General features: G+C 44.0%; 6 non-coding genes and 2 pseudogenes across 6 annotated transcripts; all 8 read right to left on the bottom strand.

The window, feature by feature from the left end:
* Positions 1 to 1307: 1307 nt before the first annotated feature.
* Positions 1308 to 1498, bottom strand: LOC130342033 (U2 spliceosomal RNA). The gene has a single exon (XR_008881771.1). It is a non-coding gene; the product is annotated as a U2 spliceosomal RNA (small nuclear RNA).
* A 2074-nt stretch (positions 1499 to 3572) lies between these two features.
* LOC130341982 (U2 spliceosomal RNA) lies at positions 3573 to 3748 on the bottom strand (annotated as a pseudogene).
* Positions 3749 to 10555: 6807 nt separating this feature from the next.
* On the bottom strand, positions 10556 to 10746 carry LOC130342030 (U2 spliceosomal RNA). Its single transcript, XR_008881769.1, has one exon. It is a non-coding gene; the product is annotated as a U2 spliceosomal RNA (small nuclear RNA).
* A 2079-nt stretch (positions 10747 to 12825) lies between these two features.
* On the bottom strand, positions 12826 to 13016 carry LOC130342029 (U2 spliceosomal RNA). Its single transcript, XR_008881768.1, has one exon. It is a non-coding gene; the product is annotated as a U2 spliceosomal RNA (small nuclear RNA).
* A 2086-nt stretch (positions 13017 to 15102) lies between these two features.
* LOC130342028 (U2 spliceosomal RNA) lies at positions 15103 to 15293 on the bottom strand. The gene has a single exon (XR_008881767.1). It is a non-coding gene; the product is annotated as a U2 spliceosomal RNA (small nuclear RNA).
* A 2092-nt stretch (positions 15294 to 17385) lies between these two features.
* Positions 17386 to 17576, bottom strand: LOC130342027 (U2 spliceosomal RNA). The gene has a single exon (XR_008881766.1). It is a non-coding gene; the product is annotated as a U2 spliceosomal RNA (small nuclear RNA).
* Positions 17577 to 19664: 2088 nt separating this feature from the next.
* Positions 19665 to 19855, bottom strand: LOC130341983 (U2 spliceosomal RNA). The gene has a single exon (XR_008881728.1). It is a non-coding gene; the product is annotated as a U2 spliceosomal RNA (small nuclear RNA).
* A 1589-nt stretch (positions 19856 to 21444) lies between these two features.
* On the bottom strand, positions 21445 to 21555 carry LOC130341987 (U2 spliceosomal RNA; annotated as a pseudogene).
* Between the last annotated feature and the right edge of the window lie 126 nt (positions 21556 to 21681).

The following is a 21681-nucleotide window of genomic DNA, read 5'->3' as shown; positions in this document are numbered from 1 at the left end:
GTGCTAAGGCTCCTGGGCCTGGACACAGCAGCGGCTGCAATATCTCAACGGAGAATACGTTTATATATATGTGTGTGTGTGCGCGTATATATATATATATATATATATATATATATATATATATATATATATTTCTCCGCCGAAATCACTTTTAAACCCATTTCCACCTTTTTTTCCCTTCTCTTCCTCTTACTTTTTTTTCACGTTTTTTTACGTTTTTCTCCTTTTCGCCTCTTTTCTGGGCGTATTATTCTTCTTTTTCTTCTTTTTTTTCGTCTAATGCATACCCCATCAGTGCAGCAATGCTTATTCAATACCGCCAGCAGATGGAGACACTGGGGGATAATTTTCTAAGGATTTATACTGATTTTTCCTGTCTGAATTTGTCGCACAGAAAGTTGCAGGCCAAATATGTGTGACATTTCTGCGACTTTAGCTTCTAGAGCATTTTTACAACATTATACATAGGTGCTGAATACATAAAAAGCGACTGTTCAGCGACAGACAAGTCGCATCGGCTGAAAGTAGGCCAGAATGTCAGTCCATGTTGGAGCAGGTTTAGATACAGTCTAAAGTATAGATCTCAAAGTCTGTGCACAGAATTTAGCAAGGGCCTCGCACCTTCTGATGCATCAGGTAGGTGCACAATAGCATAGCCTAACCCTCTGTACTTTGGTCTATATTGATGCGGGACATAGACAGCCAGCTGATGACCAATCCATTAGTGCAATGGATGGCTGGAAGCATTTGTCTTTGCCTTTGCAATACCACAGAAGCAATGCATGGTCAATGTACAGCAATGACACACCTGTGTGAACAGCCAGGAGACCCCCCCCCCCCCCCCCCCCCCATGTTATGTTACATAGTTACATAGTTAGTACGGTCGAAAAAAGACATATGTCCATCAAGTTCAACCAGGGAATTAAGGGGTAGGGGTGTGGCGCGATATTGGGGAAGGGATGAGATTTTATATTTCTTCATAAGCATTAATCTTATTTTGTCAATTAGGAACATTCAGCACCCACCCGCTATCAAGGCAGCTGCCTATCATGTCATGCCCTACCTGCACAGGTGTGCTGGCTACTCAAATGATCCAATTAAGGAGGCCATTTAGTCAGCAGCAGCAGAAGTCCTGTGCCTGGACGCTCCAACAGCGGCCAGACACAAGCAGAAGCAGCAGAAGCAGCAGCAGCAGCACCACCTTTTGTTTTTTGGCTGCAGCAGCAAGGCCCACAGGGCTGGCTAGCTGGCTAGCCAGCAAGCAGGTAGCAATGAAAGTAGGAATCTTTCTTTTTAACCCTGTAAGGGGGTGGTGCACTGTACCCGAAGATACTGCCATATCGGGTCAATGCATAGGGCGACGGAAGCAAGCTTCGAAATCGGCCCCCGTTCTCAAAAATCCATTTAATATATGGTCCCCAGATAGGGGACGTATCAGATATTAAACTGATAAGAACAGATACTACACTTGATCTTAGCCAAAAGGCCGAGAAGCGATAACCGTGAAAGGGGCGGGCCCAACAAGGTCCCCTTCATGGGCACTATCACTGCTTGCTGTCAGGGAGGCTGCCAGACAATTTTCCATGCACACTCTGGGCTGGGGGGCAGTCAACCACCAGTACACACAGCAGAACCTAAACCCATACCATTATTGCTAAGCAGCAAGACAGGGGCCCATTGCACTCCCACGGGGCCTTTTTAAATGCAATCCATAACCCGGATTTGCCAGGAACCCTTCTTACTCCTCCTACTTGCATGTGACACTGGGCTTAGGATCTGCATAGGAAACACACACACAAGCACACACCTACCTTTGTTGCCTGCAGATGCCTCCTTGGCTGTCCCCAAACGGTATCAAACCAACACCCACGGGAAGCTGTAAGCATAGAGGACATGCCTGCACCCCATTGGACTTACCTGTGTGGGTTAAATCCGGGTTATTTGACAACCTATGGCGGTGATGGTTCTGCTCAGGCAGAGCAGTGCTGATGCTCCTCATAAAGCTGTCGCTGCTGTGAAGGTTCTAGGTGACATCACAAATCCCTATGGTTACATACACAACAAAGCTGGGTTGTTGTTGTTTACACTCTGCAAGGCCTGTGGAAGTGAGTGACATCATAGCACTGTAGTTCTGAGGGTTCTAGATGGATGCAACAATCTCCTGTTGCTTCTATGAAGGCCATAATAGACGACATCACCAAACAGCTCCATAGTCACATACACAGCAAAGGAGAGATGTTGTTTACACCTAGTGATGTCAGTGGTATTGAGTGACATCACAGCACAGTGCTAAGGCTCCTGGGCCTGGACACAGCAGCGGCTGCAATATCTCAACGGAGAATACGTTTATATATATGTGTGTGTGTGCGCGTATATATATATATATATATATATATATATATATATATATTCTCCGCCGAAATCACTTTTAAACCCATTTCCACCTTTTTTTCCCTTCTCTTCCTCTTACTTTTTTTTCACGTTTTTTTACGTTTTTCTCCTTTTCGCCTCTTTTCTGGGCGTATTATTCTTCTTTTTCTTCTTTTTTTTTCGTCTAATGCATACCCCATCAGTGCAGCAATGCTTATTCAATACCGCCAGCAGATGGAGACACTGGGGGATAATTTTCTAAGGATTTATACTGATTTTTCCTGTCTGAATTTGTCGCACAGAAAGTTGCAGGCCAAATATGTGTGACATTTCTGCGACTTTAGCTTCTAGAGCATTTTTACAACATTATACATAGGTGCTGAATACATAAAAAGCGACTGTTCAGCGACAGACAAGTCGCATCGGCTGAAAGTAGGCCAGAATGTCAGTCCATGTTGGAGCAGGTTTAGATACAGTCTAAAGTATAGATCTCAAAGTCTGTGCACAGAATTTAGCAAGGGCCTCGCACCTTCTGATGCATCAGGTAGGTGCACAATAGCATAGCCTAACCCTCTGTACTTTGGTCTATATTGATGCGGGACATAGACAGCCAGCTGATGACCAATCCATTAGTGCAATGGATGGCTGGAAGCATTTGTCTTTGCCTTTGCAATACCACAGAAGCAATGCATGGTCAATGTACAGCAATGACACACCTGTGTGAACAGCCAGGAGACCCCCCCCCATGTTATGTTACATAGTTACATAGTTAGTACGGTCGAAAAAAGACATATGTCCATCAAGTTCAACCAGGGAATTAAGGGGTAGGGGTGTGGCGGGATATTGGGGAAGGGATGAGATTTTATATTTCTTCATAAGCATTAATCTTATTTTGTCAATTAGGAACATTCAGCACCCACCCGCTATCAAGGCAGCTGCCTATCATGTCATGCCCTACCTGCACAGGTGTGCTGGCTACTCAAATGATCCAATTAAGGAGGCCATTTAGTCAGCAGCAGCAGAAGTCCTGTGCCTGGACGCTCCAACAGCGGCCAGACACAAGCAGAAGCAGCAGAAGCAGCAGCAGCAGCACCACCTTTTGTTTTTTGGCTGCAGCAGCAAGGCCCACAGGGCTGGCTAGCTGGCTAGCCAGCAAGCAGGTAGCAATGAAAGTAGGAATCTTTCTTTTTAACCCTGTAAGGGGGTGGTGCACTGTACCCGAAGATACTGCCATATCGGGTCAATGCATAGGGCGACGGAAGCAAGCTTCGAAATCGGCCCCCGTTCTCAAAAATCCATTTAATATATGGTCCCCAGATAGGGGACGTATCAGATATTAAACTGATAAGAACAGATTTTTTACTTTTAGATATAATATTCTTAGACTAAAAGACCTTACGCAGTCCAGATTACACTTAGTCTGCTAAAAGCATATTCCACAGATGTAGATTCCAAAGACTTTTAGCCACTTTGTGACCTAATCTTTTTTTATCCAATAAATAGAAAACATACATCTCACTAAGAGCTAGGCGAACACAATCTTTAGAGGTAATAGTGTCTCTTTTAAAAAGAAGAATATTCCTCGTCTTCCATAGTGCAATTTTAATACAATTTATACTAATCCACAAAACCCGAGACTTCTCCACAGATAAAACATTATAAAATCCATATAAAATAACTTCATGATTTAAAAAATTAAGATCAGAAATGAATTTTAGTAAGGGTCCTATCAAATGCCATATCTCTTGGGCGTAAAAACAGTTCCAAAAAAGGTGTAAAACTGTTTCCTCACTAGGACACCCCATTCTCGGGCACTTTGCACTACGACACAATCCTCTTCTGTGTTGGAATTCTCTGGTAGGCAAACATTGATGTGCTATCTGCCAGGCCAGATCTTTTAAGTCATTAGATAAGAATCCCATATTCACCATCCTCCAAACTCTTAGAGATTTCTCAGTGGAATAATTAGATATTAAGCAAATCTGTTCTATCTTCCTGATTTCAGGAACTAATTTTCGTGCATTACTACAAATTTCTTGACTAAAATTAGCAATGCCATAAATACGAATAATCTTTTCTAAAACCACATAGTGCGCTGGGGGAATAAATAAGATTGGGGACGTTAAAGGTAAGGTTATCCACTTTCTTTTTCTAAAAATGTGACCTGCAGCATATTTTAAAAAATAAGACCAATAACAGTTTCTTTGCAAGCCATTAAAACACATAGAAAAAAAGTGAATATATAAAAACCTTTTTAAATCAGGCACATCCTTACCCCCCAATTTCTTTGTCTTCATCATTACATCTCTCCTGAGTTTATCCATTTTAGACCCCCATAAAAAATGAAAGCAAATCTTGTTTAAAAACTTTAAGGTGCGTTCACTCGGTGGGAAAACCAAGCTTAAATATAGCATGATAGGTAGCAACAAAGCTTTCATTATCAGTACTTTTCCTTCTATTGTTAATTTCCTCATTTTCCAAAAACTTATTTTCCTTTGCACTTTCTCTTTGACGATGGACCAGCTTTCCTCTCCATTATTTTCATTGTCAAAGATGACACCCAAGATTTTGATTTTATCATATTGCACATTCACCTCCGTATTGCCCCAATTCCCTATTGCAAAGCAATCACATTTATTTTTATTTAATTTGAAGCCAGAGCCCTCACAAAAAAATTCTGTCTGTCTGATAGCACGTTTCAGGGATGGTTCATCTGAACATAGAATATTAACATCATCCATATATGCTATCGTCTTTACGCTCTGTCCTCCACTTCCAGGGATTGGCACTCCTCTAATGAGCTTATCTTTTCTCAAAACATTCAACAGAGGTTCTATTGCACATATGAAAAGAATGGGTGATAGGGGGCACCCCTGTTTCACCCCAGACTGTAAACATACCTCTTGGGATAAAAAACCGTTAATTAAAATACGACTAAAACAATTTTTATATAAAAGTGCAATTTTTCCAACAATAAAATCAGGAAAATTCATTTTCTTTAAAACCAACCATAAAAAATCATGAGAAACACGGTCATAAGCCTTTTGAAAATCCAAGGATAAAATTGCCAATTTCTGATCACATTGTTTCTGATACCATAAAACATCTTTTGCAAGGTTTAGATGATCACTTATTTTCCTTCCAGGTACTCCGCATACTTGGTCACTGTGTATAACCTTAGCAATTACCTGCTTGAGCCTATTTGCTAAAATTTTTGCTAAAACCTTATAGTCTGTATTTAGCAGGGTAATAGGCCTCCAATTTCCTAATTTAGAGATGTCTCCTTTTTTAAAAATCAGAGTAACAACACCATCTCTCCAGGACGCAGGTAAAATCTCAGATTTAAAAGCACAGTTAAAAATACCTAAAAGATCATCTTTTAAAATGGACCAAAAACACAGATAAAATTCAACTGGCAACCCATCCGAACCAGGTGTTTTACCATTTAAAAAACTCTTAAAAGTGCTTAAAAGTTCAGGTAAAAAGATTTCATCACAAAGGCTCTCTTGGTCAGTTTTGTCAAGTTTTGAATCCAAGGTATCTAAAACATCATTAGTAAAGGAAATATCAATATCTTTTTTATTAAAAAGCTCCTGATAAAATACTTGTGCTTCTCGCAACATCTCTTCATTAGTTATCTTCCCTTCTATTACAGATATCATTTCTTTCTTTCCCACCACCTTCTTAAAAAAGAATCTCGAACACTTTTCATCATTCTCCAGACATTGCACCTTGCTGTTAAAAATCATTTCTTTTCCTTTTTGACTAATGGCATTTTTTATTTCATTTTTTGTCTGAGCAATAACATCATCCATCTCAAGCCCGGCTTGCTTTAGTTTATAATATGTTTGGATTTTAGTGTTTAACATTTTAAACCATAACTTTTTCTCCTTAGCCTTTTGGATGCCCACACGGATAAAAAACAGTTTAGTCCACTTTTTAACATCCTCCCACCAATCCAAAATATTTTTATATTGGGATTGACGCAATCTCCATTTGTTATAATCAGCAATAAAATCATTTTTTGTTTTCATGTCCTCTAATAAAGTAGTGTTGAGCTTCCAAACGCCTCTGCCTTTCTCTAGGCCAGGTAAAGTGACATGTGCATATAATAACTTATGATCAGAGAAAATATTCGATAAAAGAGAAACATCAACTAGATTAAGACTTTCCGATAAAAAAATAAAATCAATCCTGGATTTGCAGACATTATTTTCCCATGTGTAACCAGGGTCGTCTGGATATTTTCTCCTCCAGACATCGGTAAAGTTAAAATCCTCAGTCATACTCTTAATCTGTTTCTCTGTTTTATCCACTCTGACATGCACACTTCCACTCTCACGATGATCACCACTCATACAACAATTAAAATCTCCAGCCATTAAAATAGGTGTTGAACCTGGGATAAAAGCCTGAATATCATTAATCAAGTCGGCTCTCTCATTTTTTTCAGGAGAAGCATAGATGTTAAAAAGCTTAATCTCCGAGCCATTGTACTTAATATTAACTAATAGCGCTCTACCAGGTATAATTTCTAAGAAGGACAAAACTTGTACATCTGAACCTCTAAACAAGATCCCGACACCTGAAGATCTGTTCAGATTGTCACCTGACCAGACCGATGGTCCCAAAGTCCAGCCACGACAAAGGTCCTCATAATTTGGACTATGCTCAATTCCACATTCTTGTAAAAAGAACAGAGAACAGTCCAAGGTCTCTAAAAAACTAAACAAAGCAGCCCTTCTCGTAGGGCTCTTTAGACCTCTCACATTAAGAGAGGAGCACTTTAAGGAAGCTATTCGCTACTGGAGTTTGAGTCCGATATGAAACCCACAGGTGACTTCGGGCTTTCGAACTCTTTGATATTTTTTGGATCGGACGCTGATCTTATAGAAGGCCTCCATGCATGTTGACTGTCCTCACATTCGTCTGAGCTTTTTTTGACAGGCCGTTTAATGCCAAGTTGTGGCTCATCTCCGAGTTCCTTCTTCCGCTTGATCTCCTTCACGCCAACCTCCATGGCTTCACTGCTCACTAGTGACCCTCCACCACCAGAACCCTCCACAGAAGGTCTCCCCTCTGTCTCAGGCACAGCAGCAGAAAGGTCCATAAGCTCCGCCACGACATCAGAAGTTACAGCCGGCTTTTCTGAAGGCGCCTCAGACCGCTGGGGTGCTTTCGCAGGTGGTACTTCAGCTTGCACTACACCCACTCTCCCCGCTACACGGTCAGCCCACGATCTAGCTACACTGGAACGGAGACTGCAATCTTTAAAGGCATGGCCTTCTTCACCACAAATGTTGCAGACAATTTTAGCACAGTCCTTAGAAACATGGCCTTCTTGATTGCACCGACCACAGCGAACTGTAGTGTCCGTGCAAACTTCCATAGTATGTCCGAATTTCTTACATTTCCTACAAAAAGTAGGCATCTCGGGATAAAACAAATAGCCCTTATCCCGACCGATAGAAAAGTTGGAGGGTGGATGACACAACCCTCCAATGCCAGTAGCATCCTCCTTCATTTTCACAAAAAACTTATGTTTCCCCGTCCATAGGTCTTCTGAATTCATCACCTTATGGGAATACTTAACAGAACTGCAGTATTTCCCCAAAAAGAGCTCAATATGGGACACAGTCACAAAGGGATTGTGCATACACACAACTAGAGGAATATCACCTCCAGTATACAACACTGTGACCGTGATCCCATCAAGCTCAGCAAGGTCTTGATTGCTTTTCAGCTTCTCAAAAAGATTCTGGCATGCATAAGCAGAGTCCAGAGTTAAGATGAAGCTGCCCTTCCGAGGATCTCTGAGACAGACGATGTTCTCTTTCTTCACCCCAAGAAGCTTGTAGAGAGTTTCTTTCACAAAATAAGAAAGTTGGACGAGTTCTTGCTTGTCTTCATCAACATCAAAGCGAAAGGAAAAACGAATCCGCGTTTCACCGGATGTAAGGTAACGGATGCGAACACCCATCTTGTCGATCGCCTTTTCGGTTCCTCGTAGCAGCCCCCCTTGAAAAAGGTAGGACAAACTCCCAGGATCCTCCTGACCAGACACTTGATCTAGCCAAAAGGCCGAGAAGCGATAACCGTGAAAGGGGCGGGCCCAACAAGGTCCCCTTCATGGGCACTATCACTGCTTGCTGTCAGGGAGGCTGCCAGACAATTTTCCATGCACACTCTGGGCTGGGGGGCAGTCAACCACCAGTACACACAGCAGAACCTAAACCCATACCATTATTGCTAAGCAGCAAGACAGGGGCCCATTGCACTCCCACGGGGCCTTTTTAAATGCAATCCATAACCCGGATTTGCCAGGAACCCTTCTTACTCCTCCTACTTGCATGTGACACTGGGCTTAGGATCTGCATAGGAAACACACACACAAGCACACACCTACCTTTGTTGCCTGCAGATGCCTCCTTGGCTGTCCCCAAACGGTATCAAACCAACACCCACGGGAAGCTGTAAGCATAGAGGACATGCCTGCACCCCATTGGACTTACCTGTGTGGGTTAAATCCGGGTTATTTGACAACCTATGGCGGTGATGGTTCTGCTCAGGCAGAGCAGTGCTGATGCTCCTCATAAAGCTGTCGCTGCTGTGAAGGTTCTAGGTGACATCACAAATCCCTATGGTTACATACACAACAAAGCTGGGTTGTTGTTGTTTACACTCTGCAAGGCCTGTGGAAGTGAGTGACATCATAGCACTGTAGTTCTGAGGGTTCTAGATGGATGCAACAATCTCCTGTTGCTTCTATGAAGGCCATAATAGACGACATCACCAAACAGCTCCATAGTCACATACACAGCAAAGGAGAGATGTTGTTTACACCTAGTGATGTCAGTGGTATTGAGTGACATCACAGCACAGTGCTAAGGCTCCTGGGCCTGGACACAGCAGCGGCTGCAATATCTCAACGGAGAATACGTTTATATATATGTGTGTGTGTGCGCGTATATATATATATATATATATATATATATATATATATATATATATTTCTCCGCCGAAATCACTTTTAAACCCATTTCCACCTTTTTTTCCCTTCTCTTCCTCTTACTTTTTTTTCACGTTTTTTTACGTTTTTCTCCTTTTCGCCTCTTTTCTGGGCGTATTATTCTTCTTTTTCTTCTTTTTTTTCGTCTAATGCATACCCCATCAGTGCAGCAATGCTTATTCAATACCGCCAGCAGATGGAGACACTGGGGGATAATTTTCTAAGGATTTATACTGATTTTTCCTGTCTGAATTTGTCGCACAGAAAGTTGCAGGCCAAATATGTGTGACATTTCTGCGACTTTAGCTTCTAGAGCATTTTTACAACATTATACATAGGTGCTGAATACATAAAAAGCGACTGTTCAGCGACAGACAAGTCGCATCGGCTGAAAGTAGGCCAGAATGTCAGTCCATGTTGGAGCAGGTTTAGATACAGTCTAAAGTATAGATCTCAAAGTCTGTGCACAGAATTTAGCAAGGGCCTCGCACCTTCTGATGCATCAGGTAGGTGCACAATAGCATAGCCTAACCCTCTGTACTTTGGTCTATATTGATGCGGGACATAGACAGCCAGCTGATGACCAATCCATTAGTGCAATGGATGGCTGGAAGCATTTGTCTTTGCCTTTGCAATACCACAGAAGCAATGCATGGTCAATGTACAGCAATGACACACCTGTGTGAACAGCCAGGAGACCCCCCCCCCCCCCCCCCCCCATGTTATGTTACATAGTTACATAGTTAGTACGGTCGAAAAAAGACATATGTCCATCAAGTTCAACCAGGGAATTAAGGGGTAGGGGTGTGGCGCGATATTGGGGAAGGGATGAGATTTTATATTTCTTCATAAGCATTAATCTTATTTTGTCAATTAGGAACATTCAGCACCCACCCGCTATCAAGGCAGCTGCCTATCATGTCATGCCCTACCTGCACAGGTGTGCTGGCTACTCAAATGATCCAATTAAGGAGGCCATTTAGTCAGCAGCAGCAGAAGTCCTGTGCCTGGACGCTCCAACAGCGGCCAGACACAAGCAGAAGCAGCAGAAGCAGCAGCAGCAGCACCACCTTTTGTTTTTTGGCTGCAGCAGCAAGGCCCACAGGGCTGGCTAGCTGGCTAGCCAGCAAGCAGGTAGCAATGAAAGTAGGAATCTTTCTTTTTAACCCTGTAAGGGGGTGGTGCACTGTACCCGAAGATACTGCCATATCGGGTCAATGCATAGGGCGACGGAAGCAAGCTTCGAAATCGGCCCCCGTTCTCAAAAATCCATTTAATATATGGTCCCCAGATAGGGGACGTATCAGATATTAAACTGATAAGAACAGATACTACACTTGATCTTAGCCAAAAGGCCGAGAAGCGATAACCGTGAAAGGGGCGGGCCCAACAAGGTCCCCTTCATGGGCACTATCACTGCTTGCTGTCAGGGAGGCTGCCAGACAATTTTCCATGCACACTCTGGGCTGGGGGGCAGTCAACCACCAGTACACACAGCAGAACCTAAACCCATACCATTATTGCTAAGCAGCAAGACAGGGGCCCATTGCACTCCCACGGGGCCTTTTTAAATGCAATCCATAACCCGGATTTGCCAGGAACCCTTCTTACTCCTCCTACTTGCATGTGACACTGGGCTTAGGATCTGCATAGGAAACACACACACAAGCACACACCTACCTTTGTTGCCTGCAGATGCCTCCTTGGCTGTCCCCAAACGGTATCAAACCAACACCCACGGGAAGCTGTAAGCATAGAGGACATGCCTGCACCCCATTGGACTTACCTGTGTGGGTTAAATCCGGGTTATTTGACAACCTATGGCGGTGATGGTTCTGCTCAGGCAGAGCAGTGCTGATGCTCCTCATAAAGCTGTCGCTGCTGTGAAGGTTCTAGGTGACATCACAAATCCCTATGGTTACATACACAACAAAGCTGGGTTGTTGTTGTTTACACTCTGCAAGGCCTGTGGAAGTGAGTGACATCATAGCACTGTAGTTCTGAGGGTTCTAGATGGATGCAACAATCTCCTGTTGCTTCTATGAAGGCCATAATAGACGACATCACCAAACAGCTCCATAGTCACATACACAGCAAAGGAGAGATGTTGTTTACACCTAGTGATGTCAGTGGTATTGAGTGACATCACAGCACAGTGCTAAGGCTCCTGGGCCTGGACACAGCAGCGGCTGCAATATCTCAACGGAGAATACGTTTATATATATGTGTGTGTGTGCGCGTATATATATATATATATATATATATATATATATATATATATATTTCTCCGCCGAAATCACTTTTAAACCCATTTCCACCTTTTTTTCCCTTCTCTTCCTCTTACTTTTTTTTCACGTTTTTTTACGTTTTTCTCCTTTTCGCCTCTTTTCTGGGCGTATTATTCTTCTTTTTCTTCTTTTTTTTCGTCTAATGCATACCCCATCAGTGCAGCAATGCTTATTCAATACCGCCAGCAGATGGAGACACTGGGGGATAATTTTCTAAGGATTTATACTGATTTTTCCTGTCTGAATTTGTCGCACAGAAAGTTGCAGGCCAAATATGTGTGACATTTCTGCGACTTTAGCTTCTAGAGCATTTTTACAACATTATACATAGGTGCTGAATACATAAAAAGCGACTGTTCAGCGACAGACAAGTCGCATCGGCTGAAAGTAGGCCAGAATGTCAGTCCATGTTGGAGCAGGTTTAGATACAGTCTAAAGTATAGATCTCAAAGTCTGTGCACAGAATTTAGCAAGGGCCTCGCACCTTCTGATGCATCAGGTAGGTGCACAATAGCATAGCCTAACCCTCTGTACTTTGGTCTATATTGATGCGGGACATAGACAGCCAGCTGATGACCAATCCATTAGTGCAATGGATGGCTGGAAGCATTTGTCTTTGCCTTTGCAATACCACAGAAGCAATGCATGGTCAATGTACAGCAATGACACACCTGTGTGAACAGCCAGGAGACCCCCCCCCCCCCCCCCCCATGTTATGTTACATAGTTACATAGTTAGTACGGTCGAAAAAAGACATATGTCCATCAAGTTCAACCAGGGAATTAAGGGGTAGGGGTGTGGCGGGATATTGGGGAAGGGATGAGATTTTATATTTCTTCATAAGCATTAATCTTATTTTGTCAATTAGGAACATTCAGCACCCACCCGCTATCAAGGCAGCTGCCTATCATGTCATGCCCTACCTGCACAGGTGTGCTGGCTACTCAAATGATCCAATTAAGGAGGCCATTTAGTCAGCAGCAGCAGAAGTCCTGTGCCTGGACGCTCCAACAGCGGCCAGACACAAGCAGAAGCAGCAGCAGCAGCACCACCTTTTGTTTTTTGGCTGCAGCAGCAAGGCCCACAGGGCTGGCTAGCTGGCTAGCCAGCAAGCAGGTAGCAATGAAAGTAGGAATCTTTCTTTTTAACCCTGTAAGGGGGTGGTGCACTGTACCCGAAGATACTGCCATATCGGGTCAATGCATAGGGCGACGGAAGCAAGCTTCGAAATCGGCCCCCGTTCTCAAAAATCCATTTAATATATGGTCCCCAGATAGGGGACGTATCAGATATTAAACTGATAAGAACAGATACTACACTTGATCTTAGCCAAAAGGCCGAGAAGCGATAACCGTGAAAGGGGCGGGCCCAACAAGGTCCCCTTCATGGGCACTATCACTGCTTGCTGTCAGGGAGGCTGCCAGACAATTTTCCATGCACACTCTGGGCTGGGGGGCAGTCAACCACCAGTACACACAGCAGAACCTAAACCCATACCATTATTGCTAAGCAGCAAGACAGGGGCCCATTGCACTCCCACGGGGCCTTTTTAAATGCAATCCATAACCCGGATTTGCCAGGAACCCTTCTTACTCCTCCTACTTGCATGTGACACTGGGCTTAGGATCTGCATAGGAAACACACACACAAGCACACACCTACCTTTGTTGCCTGCAGATGCCTCCTTGGCTGTCCCCAAACGGTATCAAACCAACACCCACGGGAAGCTGTAAGCATAGAGGACATGCCTGCACCCCATTGGACTTACCTGTGTGGGTTAAATCCGGGTTATTTGACAACCTATGGCGGTGATGGTTCTGCTCAGGCAGAGCAGTGCTGATGCTCCTCATAAAGCTGTCGCTGCTGTGAAGGTTCTAGGTGACATCACAAATCCCTATGGTTACATACACAACAAAGCTGGGTTGTTGTTGTTTACACTCTGCAAGGCCTGTGGAAGTGAGTGACATCATAGCACTGTAGTTCTGAGGGTTCTAGATGGATGCAACAATCTCCTGTTGCTTCTATGAAGGCCATAATAGACGACATCACCAAACAGCTCCATAGTCACATACACAGCAAAGGAGAGATGTTGTTTACACCTAGTGATGTCAGTGGTATTGAGTGACATCACAGCACAGTGCTAAGGCTCCTGGGCCTGGACACAGCAGCGGCTGCAATATCTCAACGGAGAATACGTTTATATATATGTGTGTGTGTGCGCGTATATATATATATATATATATATATATATATATATATATATATATATTTCTCCGCCGAAATCACTTTTAAACCCATTTCCACCTTTTTTTCCCTTCTCTTCCTCTTACTTTTTTTTCACGTTTTTTTACGTTTTTCTCCTTTTCGCCTCTTTTCTGGGCGTATTATTCTTCTTTTTCTTCTTTTTTTTCGTCTAATGCATACCCCATCAGTGCAGCAATGCTTATTCAATACCGCCAGCAGATGGAGACACTGGGGGATAATTTTCTAAGGATTTATACTGATTTTTCCTGTCTGAATTTGTCGCACAGAAAGTTGCAGGCCAAATATGTGTGACATTTCTGCGACTTTAGCTTCTAGAGCATTTTTACAACATTATACATAGGTGCTGAATACATAAAAAGCGACTGTTCAGCGACAGACAAGTCGCATCGGCTGAAAGTAGGCCAGAATGTCAGTCCATGTTGGAGCAGGTTTAGATACAGTCTAAAGTATAGATCTCAAAGTCTGTGCACAGAATTTAGCAAGGGCCTCGCACCTTCTGATGCATCAGGTAGGTGCACAATAGCATAGCCTAACCCTCTGTACTTTGGTCTATATTGATGCGGGACATAGACAGCCAGCTGATGACCAATCCATTAGTGCAATGGATGGCTGGAAGCATTTGTCTTTGCCTTTGCAATACCACAGAAGCAATGCATGGTCAATGTACAGCAATGACACACCTGTGTGAACAGCCAGGAGACCCCCCCCCCCCCATGTTATGTTACATAGTTACATAGTTAGTACGGTCGAAAAAAGACATATGTCCATCAAGTTCAACCAGGGAATTAAGGGGTAGGGGTGTGGCGCGATATTGGGGAAGGGATGAGATTTTATATTTCTTCATAAGCATTAATCTTATTTTGTCAATTAGGAACATTCAGCACCCACCCGCTATCAAGGCAGCTGCCTATCATGTCATGCCCTACCTGCACAGGTGTGCTGGCTACTCAAATGATCCAATTAAGGAGGCCATTTAGTCAGCAGCAGCAGAAGTCCTGTGCCTGGACGCTCCAACAGCGGCCAGACACAAGCAGAAGCAGCAGAAGCAGCAGCAGCAGCACCACCTTTTGTTTTTTGGCTGCAGCAGCAAGGCCCACAGGGCTGGCTAGCTGGCTAGCCAGCAAGCAGGTAGCAATGAAAGTAGGAATCTTTCTTTTTAACCCTGTAAGGGGGTGGTGCACTGTACCCGAAGATACTGCCATATCGGGTCAATGCATAGGGCGACGGAAGCAAGCTTCGAAATCGGCCCCCGTTCTCAAAAATCCATTTAATATATGGTCCCCAGATAGGGGACGTATCAGATATTAAACTGATAAGAACAGATACTACACTTGATCTTAGCCAAAAGGCCGAGAAGCGATAACCGTGAAAGGGGCGGGCCCAACAAGGTCCCCTTCATGGGCACTATCACTGCTTGCTGTCAGGGAGGCTGCCAGACAATTTTCCATGCACACTCTGGGCTGGGGGGCAGTCAACCACCAGTACACACAGCAGAACCTAAACCCATACCATTATTGCTAAGCAGCAAGACAGGGGCCCATTGCACTCCCACGGGGCCTTTTTAAATGCAATCCATAACCCGGATTTGCCAGGAACCCTTCTTACTCCTCCTACTTGCATGTGACACTGGGCTTAGGATCTGCATAGGAAACACACACACAAGCACACACCTACCTTTGTTGCCTGCAGATGCCTCCTTGGCTGTCCCCAAACGGTATCAAACCAACACCCACGGGAAGCTGTAAGCATAGAGGACATGCCTGCACCCCATTGGACTTACCTGTGTGGGTTAAATCCGGGTTATTTGACAACCTATGGCGGTGATGGTTCTGCTCAGGCAGAGCAGTGCTGATGCTCCTCATAAAGCTGTCGCTGCTGTGAAGGTTCTAGGTGACATCACAAATCCCTATGGTTACATACACAACAAAGCTGGGTTGTTGTTGTTTACACTCTGCAAGGCCTGTGGAAGTGAGTGACATCATAGCACTGTAGTTCTGAGGGTTCTAGATGGATGCAACAATCTCCTGTTGCTTCTATGAAGGCCATAATAGACGACATCACCAAACAGCTCCATAGTCACATACACAGCAAAGGAGAGATGTTGTTTACACCTAGTGATGTCAGTGGTATTGAGTGACATCACAGCACAGTGCTAAGGCTCCTGGGCCTGGACACAGCAGCGGCTGCAATATCTCAACGGAGAATACGTTTATATATATGTGTGTGTGTGCGCGTATATATATATATATATATATATATATATATATATATATATATATATATTTCTCCGCCGAAATCACTTTTAAACCCATTTCCACCTTTTTTTCCCTTCTCTTCCTCTTACTTTTTTTTCACGTTTTTTTACGTTTTTCTCCTTTTCGCCTCTTTTCTGGGCGTATTATTCTTCTTTTTCTTCTTTTTTTTCGTCTAATGCATACCCCATCAGTGCAGCAATGCTTATTCAATACCGCCAGCAGATGGAGACACTGGGGGATAATTTTCTAAGGATTTATACTGATTTTTCCTGTCTGAATTTGTCGCACAGAAAGTTGCAGGCCAAATATGTGTGACATTTCTGCGACTTTAGCTTCTAGAGCATTTTTACAACATTATACATAGGTGCTGAATACATAAAAAGCGACTGTTCAGCGACAGACAAGTCGCATCGGCTGAAAGTAGGCCAGAATGTCAGTCCATGTTGGAGCAGGTTTAGATACAGTCTAAAGTATAGATCTCAAAGTCTGTGCACAGAATTTAGCAAGGGCCTCGCACCTTCTGATGCATCAGGTAGGTGCACAATAGCATAGCCTAACCCTCTGTACTTTGGTCTATATTGATGCGGGACATAGACAGCCAGCTGATGACCAATCCATTAGTGAAATGGATGGCTGGAAGCATTTGTCTTTGCCTTTGCAATACCACAGAAGCAATGCATGGTCAATGTACAGCAATGACACACCTGTGTGAACAGCCAGGAGACCCCCCCCCCCCCCCCCATGTTATGTTACATAGTTACATAGTTAGTACGGTCGAAAAAAGACATATGTCCATCAAGTTCAACCAGGGAATTAAGGGGTAGGGGTGTGGCGCGATATTGGGGAAGGGATGAGATTTTATATTTCTTCATAAGCATTAATCTTATTTTGTCAATTAGGAACATTCAGCACCCACCCGCTATCAAGGCAGCTGCCTATCATGTCATGCCCTACCTGCACAGGTGTGCTGGCTACTCAAATGATCCAATTAAGGAGGCCATTTAGTCAGCAGCAGCAGAAGTCCTGTGCCTGGACGCTCCAACAGCGGCCAGACACAAGCAGAAGCAGCAGAAGCAGCAGCAGCAGCACCACCTTTTGTTTTTTGGCTGCAGCAGCAAGGCCCACAGGGCTGGCTAGCTGGCTAGCCAGCAAGCAGGTAGCAATGAAAGTAGGAATCTTTCTTTTTAACCCTGTAAGGGGGTGGTGCACTGTACCCGAAGATACTGCCATATCGGGTCAATGCATAGGGCGACGGAAGCAAGCTTCGAAATCGGCCCCCGTTCTCAAAAATCCATTTAATATATGGTCCCCAGATAGGGGACGTATCAGATATTAAACTGATAAGAACAGATACTACACTTGATCTTAGCCAAAAGGCCGAGAAGCGATAACCGTGAAAGGGGCGGGCCCAACAAGGTCCCCTTCATGGGCACTATCACTGCTTGCTGTCAGGGAGGCTGCCAGACAATTTTCCATGCACACTCTGGGCTGGGGGGCAGTCAACCACCAGTACACACAGCAGAACCTAAACCCATACCATTATTGCTAAGCAGCAAGACAGGGGCCCATTGCACTCCCACGGGGCCTTTTTAAATGCAATCCATAACCCGGATTTGCCAGGAACCCTTCTTACTCCTCCTACTTGCATGTGACACTGGGCTTAGGATCTGCATAGGAAACACACACACAAGCACACACCTACCTTTGTTGCCTGCAGATGCCTCCTTGGCTGTCCCCAAACGGTATCAAACCAACACCCACGGGAAGCTGTAAGCATAGAGGACATGCCTGCACCCCATTGGACTTACCTGTGTGGGTTAAATCCGGGTTATTTGACAACCTATGGCGGTGATGATTCTGCTCAGGCAGAGCAGTGCTGATGCTCCTCATAAAGCTGTCGCTGCTGTGAAGGTTCTAGGTGACATCACAAATCCCTATGGTTACATACACAACAAAGCTGGGTTGTTGTTGTTTACACTCTGCAAGGCCTGTGGAAGTGAGTGACATCATAGCACTGTAGTTCTGAGGGTTCTAGATGGATGCAACAATCTCCTGTTGCTTCTATGAAGGCCATAATAGACGACATCACCAAACAGCTCCATAGTCACATACACAGCAAAGGAGAGATGTTGTTTACACCTAGTGATGTCAGTGGTATTGAGTGACATCACAGCACAGTGCTAAGGCTCCTGGGCCTGGACACAGCAGCGGCTGCAATATCTCAACGGAGAATACGTTTATATATATGTGTGTGTGTGCGCGTATATATATATATATATATATATATATATATATATATATATATATTTCTCCGCCGAAATCACTTTTAAACCCATTTCCACCTTTTTTTCCCTTCTCTTCCTCTTACTTTTTTTTCACGTTTTTTTACGTTTTTCTCCTTTTCGCCTCTTTTCTGGGCGTATTATTCTTCTTTTTCTTCTTTTTTTTCGTCTAATGCATACCCCATCAGTGCAGCAATGCTTATTCAATACCGCCAGCAGATGGAGACACTGGGGGATAATTTTCTAAGGATTTATACTGATTTTTCCTGTCTGAATTTGTCGCACAGAAAGTTGCAGGCCAAATATGTGTGACATTTCTGCGACTTTAGCTTCTAGAGCATTTTTACAACATTATACATAGGTGCTGAATACATAAAAAGCGACTGTTCAGCGACAGACAAGTCGCATCGGCTGAAAGTAGGCCAGAATGTCAGTCCATGTTGGAGCAGGTTTAGATACAGTCTAAAGTATAGATCTCAAAGTCTGTGCACAGAATTTAGCAAGGGCCTCGCACCTTCTGATGCATCAGGTAGGTGCACAATAGCATAGCCTAACCCTCTGTACTTTGGTCTATATTGATGCGGGACATAGACAGCCAGCTGATGACCAATCCATTAGTGCAATGGATGGCTGGAAGCATTTGTCTTTGCCTTTGCAATACCACAGAAGCAATGCATGGTCAATGTACAGCAATGACACACCTGTGTGAACAGCCAGGAGACCCCCCCCCCCCCCCCCCCCATGTTATGTTACATAGTTACATAGTTAGTACGGTCGAAAAAAGACATATGTCCATCAAGTTCAACCAGGGAATTAAGGGGTAGGGGTGTGGCGCGATATTGGGGAAGGGATGAGATTTTATATTTCTTCATAAGCATTAATCTTATTTTGTCAATTAGGAACATTCAGCACCCACCCGCTATCAAGGCAGCTGCCTATCATGTCATGCCCTACCTGCACAGGTGTGCTGGCTACTCAAATGATCCAATTAAGGAGGCCATTTAGTCAGCAGCAGCAGAAGTCCTGTGCCTGGACGCTCCAACAGCGGCCAGACACAAGCAGAAGCAGCAGAAGCAGCAGCAGCAGCACCTTTTGTTTTTTGGCTGCAGCAGCAAGGCCCACAGGGCTGGCTAGCTGGCTAGCCAGCAAGCAGGTAGCAATGAAAGTAGGAATCTTTCTTTTTAACCCTGTAAGGGGGTGGTGCACTGTACCCGAAGATACTGCCATATCGGGTCAATGCATAGGGCGACGGAAGCAAGCTTCGAAATCGGCCCCCGTTCTCAAAAATCCATTTAATATATGGTCCCCAGATAGGGGACGTATCAGATATTAAACTGATAAGAACAGATTTTTTTTTTTTTTTTTTTTTTTTTATCTAAAGCCGAGGAACGTGCTTTCGATTCACCCAAAGTGCAAGAAAAAGTGCAAACGTGTTACACTAAAAAAACGTGCACAAAGGATGCGGTCTATCGCAAGCCCTACTGATAAGAACAGATTTTTTTTTTTTAAGTTAACCCTCAGAACTCCATCAGAGCTCTAAGTTCTTATTTGAGCTTGATTTTTTTGTTCATCATCAGGAAAACCCGTTTTTCTTTATTTCTTTATCTTTTTTTAACAATAAAAGAAACCATATTTAAAACATAAAAAAATATTTAACCAAAACTAACAATGCAATATTTCACCAAAGAGGATTACCAAAAGGTCATTCCTCTTCTCCATGCAAAAACCATCAAGAACTCTAGGAAACCACAAGTTATTGCACCTCTCTGCATCTCACTTTTAGCTGGAACCGCCAGCCACGCCGGAACTTTGTATGTTTCCACAAATCTATCCACATCTGCGTGAAACGAACGATAAACTTTATCCCTTGCTTCATTGATTTTGTATCCCAATCTTTCTTTTAGACTACCCAAATCCTTGTCAAAGGCCTTTTTCTCTTTATTTGTCACACTCTCGAAAACAACATCAAGAGAGCCTCCATACCTTACCGGTATAAATTCATCTTCTTCATTTTCTTTCCTTTTCTTCTCCTCCACCACTTTTCTAGTTGGAGCTTCTTCCCCTTCCGGTTCTTCACTCACCTCAATTTCCTCCTCTCTATTTCTTTTCATACCCTCCTTCTTCTTCTTCTTCCTCTTAGGACACGTGCCTACCAGATGCCCCTCATCACCACATAGGTGACATTTTTTCTTTTCTTTACATGCTTCTGGTTCATGGCCTTCTCCTTGACATTTATAGCACCACAAGATGTCGCAGAAATCTTTCCTATGCCCGTACTTCTTACACTTTCGACAAAAGTCGTCCATGCCAGAAAAGAACAGGTCCCCATTAACTGTACCAATCTTAAAACGACCAGGCGGATACATTAGCCTTCCATCAGGTGCTTTCTGAAACTTTACTTGAAATTTCCACTTCGTCGTCCAAAGACCGAATTGATTATATATCTTGCCTTTTGGCTTCACCTCCTCACAGAATCTGGAAAGGAACAAAACAATCTCCTCTTCTGGGATATACGGACTGTACATCCTTACAGTTAGAAGTCTTTCCTGCATCGGAAAATGGGGAGTAATCTCTACCCCTGCCAACACGGTTTGCGACTTCCACAGCAATGCTTTATTGCAGAACATACCACAGTCCTCCTCCGAAACCAGAACCACGTCATAGATACCACTTCTTGGAAATTCCAGCATGGATAATATCTGTTCCTTCTTCAGCTCAAAGAGCTTGAACAAAATCTCTTCCACTACGAAAAATAAGCCTCTCTCCTTCTTCTCAGGGTCCAAAAGAGTAACACGAACTCCATTTCGTAGTCTGGCGTAGCTAGGTACACCTACAGCAGGATCTTCTGTCTTGCCAGCCTCCTCCATCGCAGAACAAAACACCTCCCCTACTGCAAGCAGGTAGGTGGTGATCGCTCCTCGTTGCCCGGGGACTAAGCCGCTACCCTGATGTCAGCAAGGGGGTTTAGTCCCACCAAAAGATGGAACGATCCCCCAGGGAAAAGGAGCGGGTACCCCGGGCACCTTCCAGCCAGATCAAGCAAGCAAATACTACACTTGATCTTAGCCAAAAGGCCGAGAAGCGATAACCGTGAAAGGGGCGGGCCCAACAAGGTCCCCTTCATGGGCACTATCACTGCTTGCTGTCAGGGAGGCTGCCAGACAATTTTCCATGCACACTCTGGGCTGGGGGGCAGTCAACCACCAGTACAC

The sequence above is a fragment of the Hyla sarda genome, unplaced genomic scaffold (genome assembly GCF_029499605.1).
Source record: "Hyla sarda isolate aHylSar1 unplaced genomic scaffold, aHylSar1.hap1 scaffold_631, whole genome shotgun sequence".
Lineage (NCBI taxonomy): Eukaryota > Metazoa > Chordata > Amphibia > Anura > Hylidae > Hyla > Hyla sarda.
The sequence above is the reverse complement of the archived record's forward strand: the minus strand, read 5'-3'. Positions and strand labels throughout refer to the sequence as shown.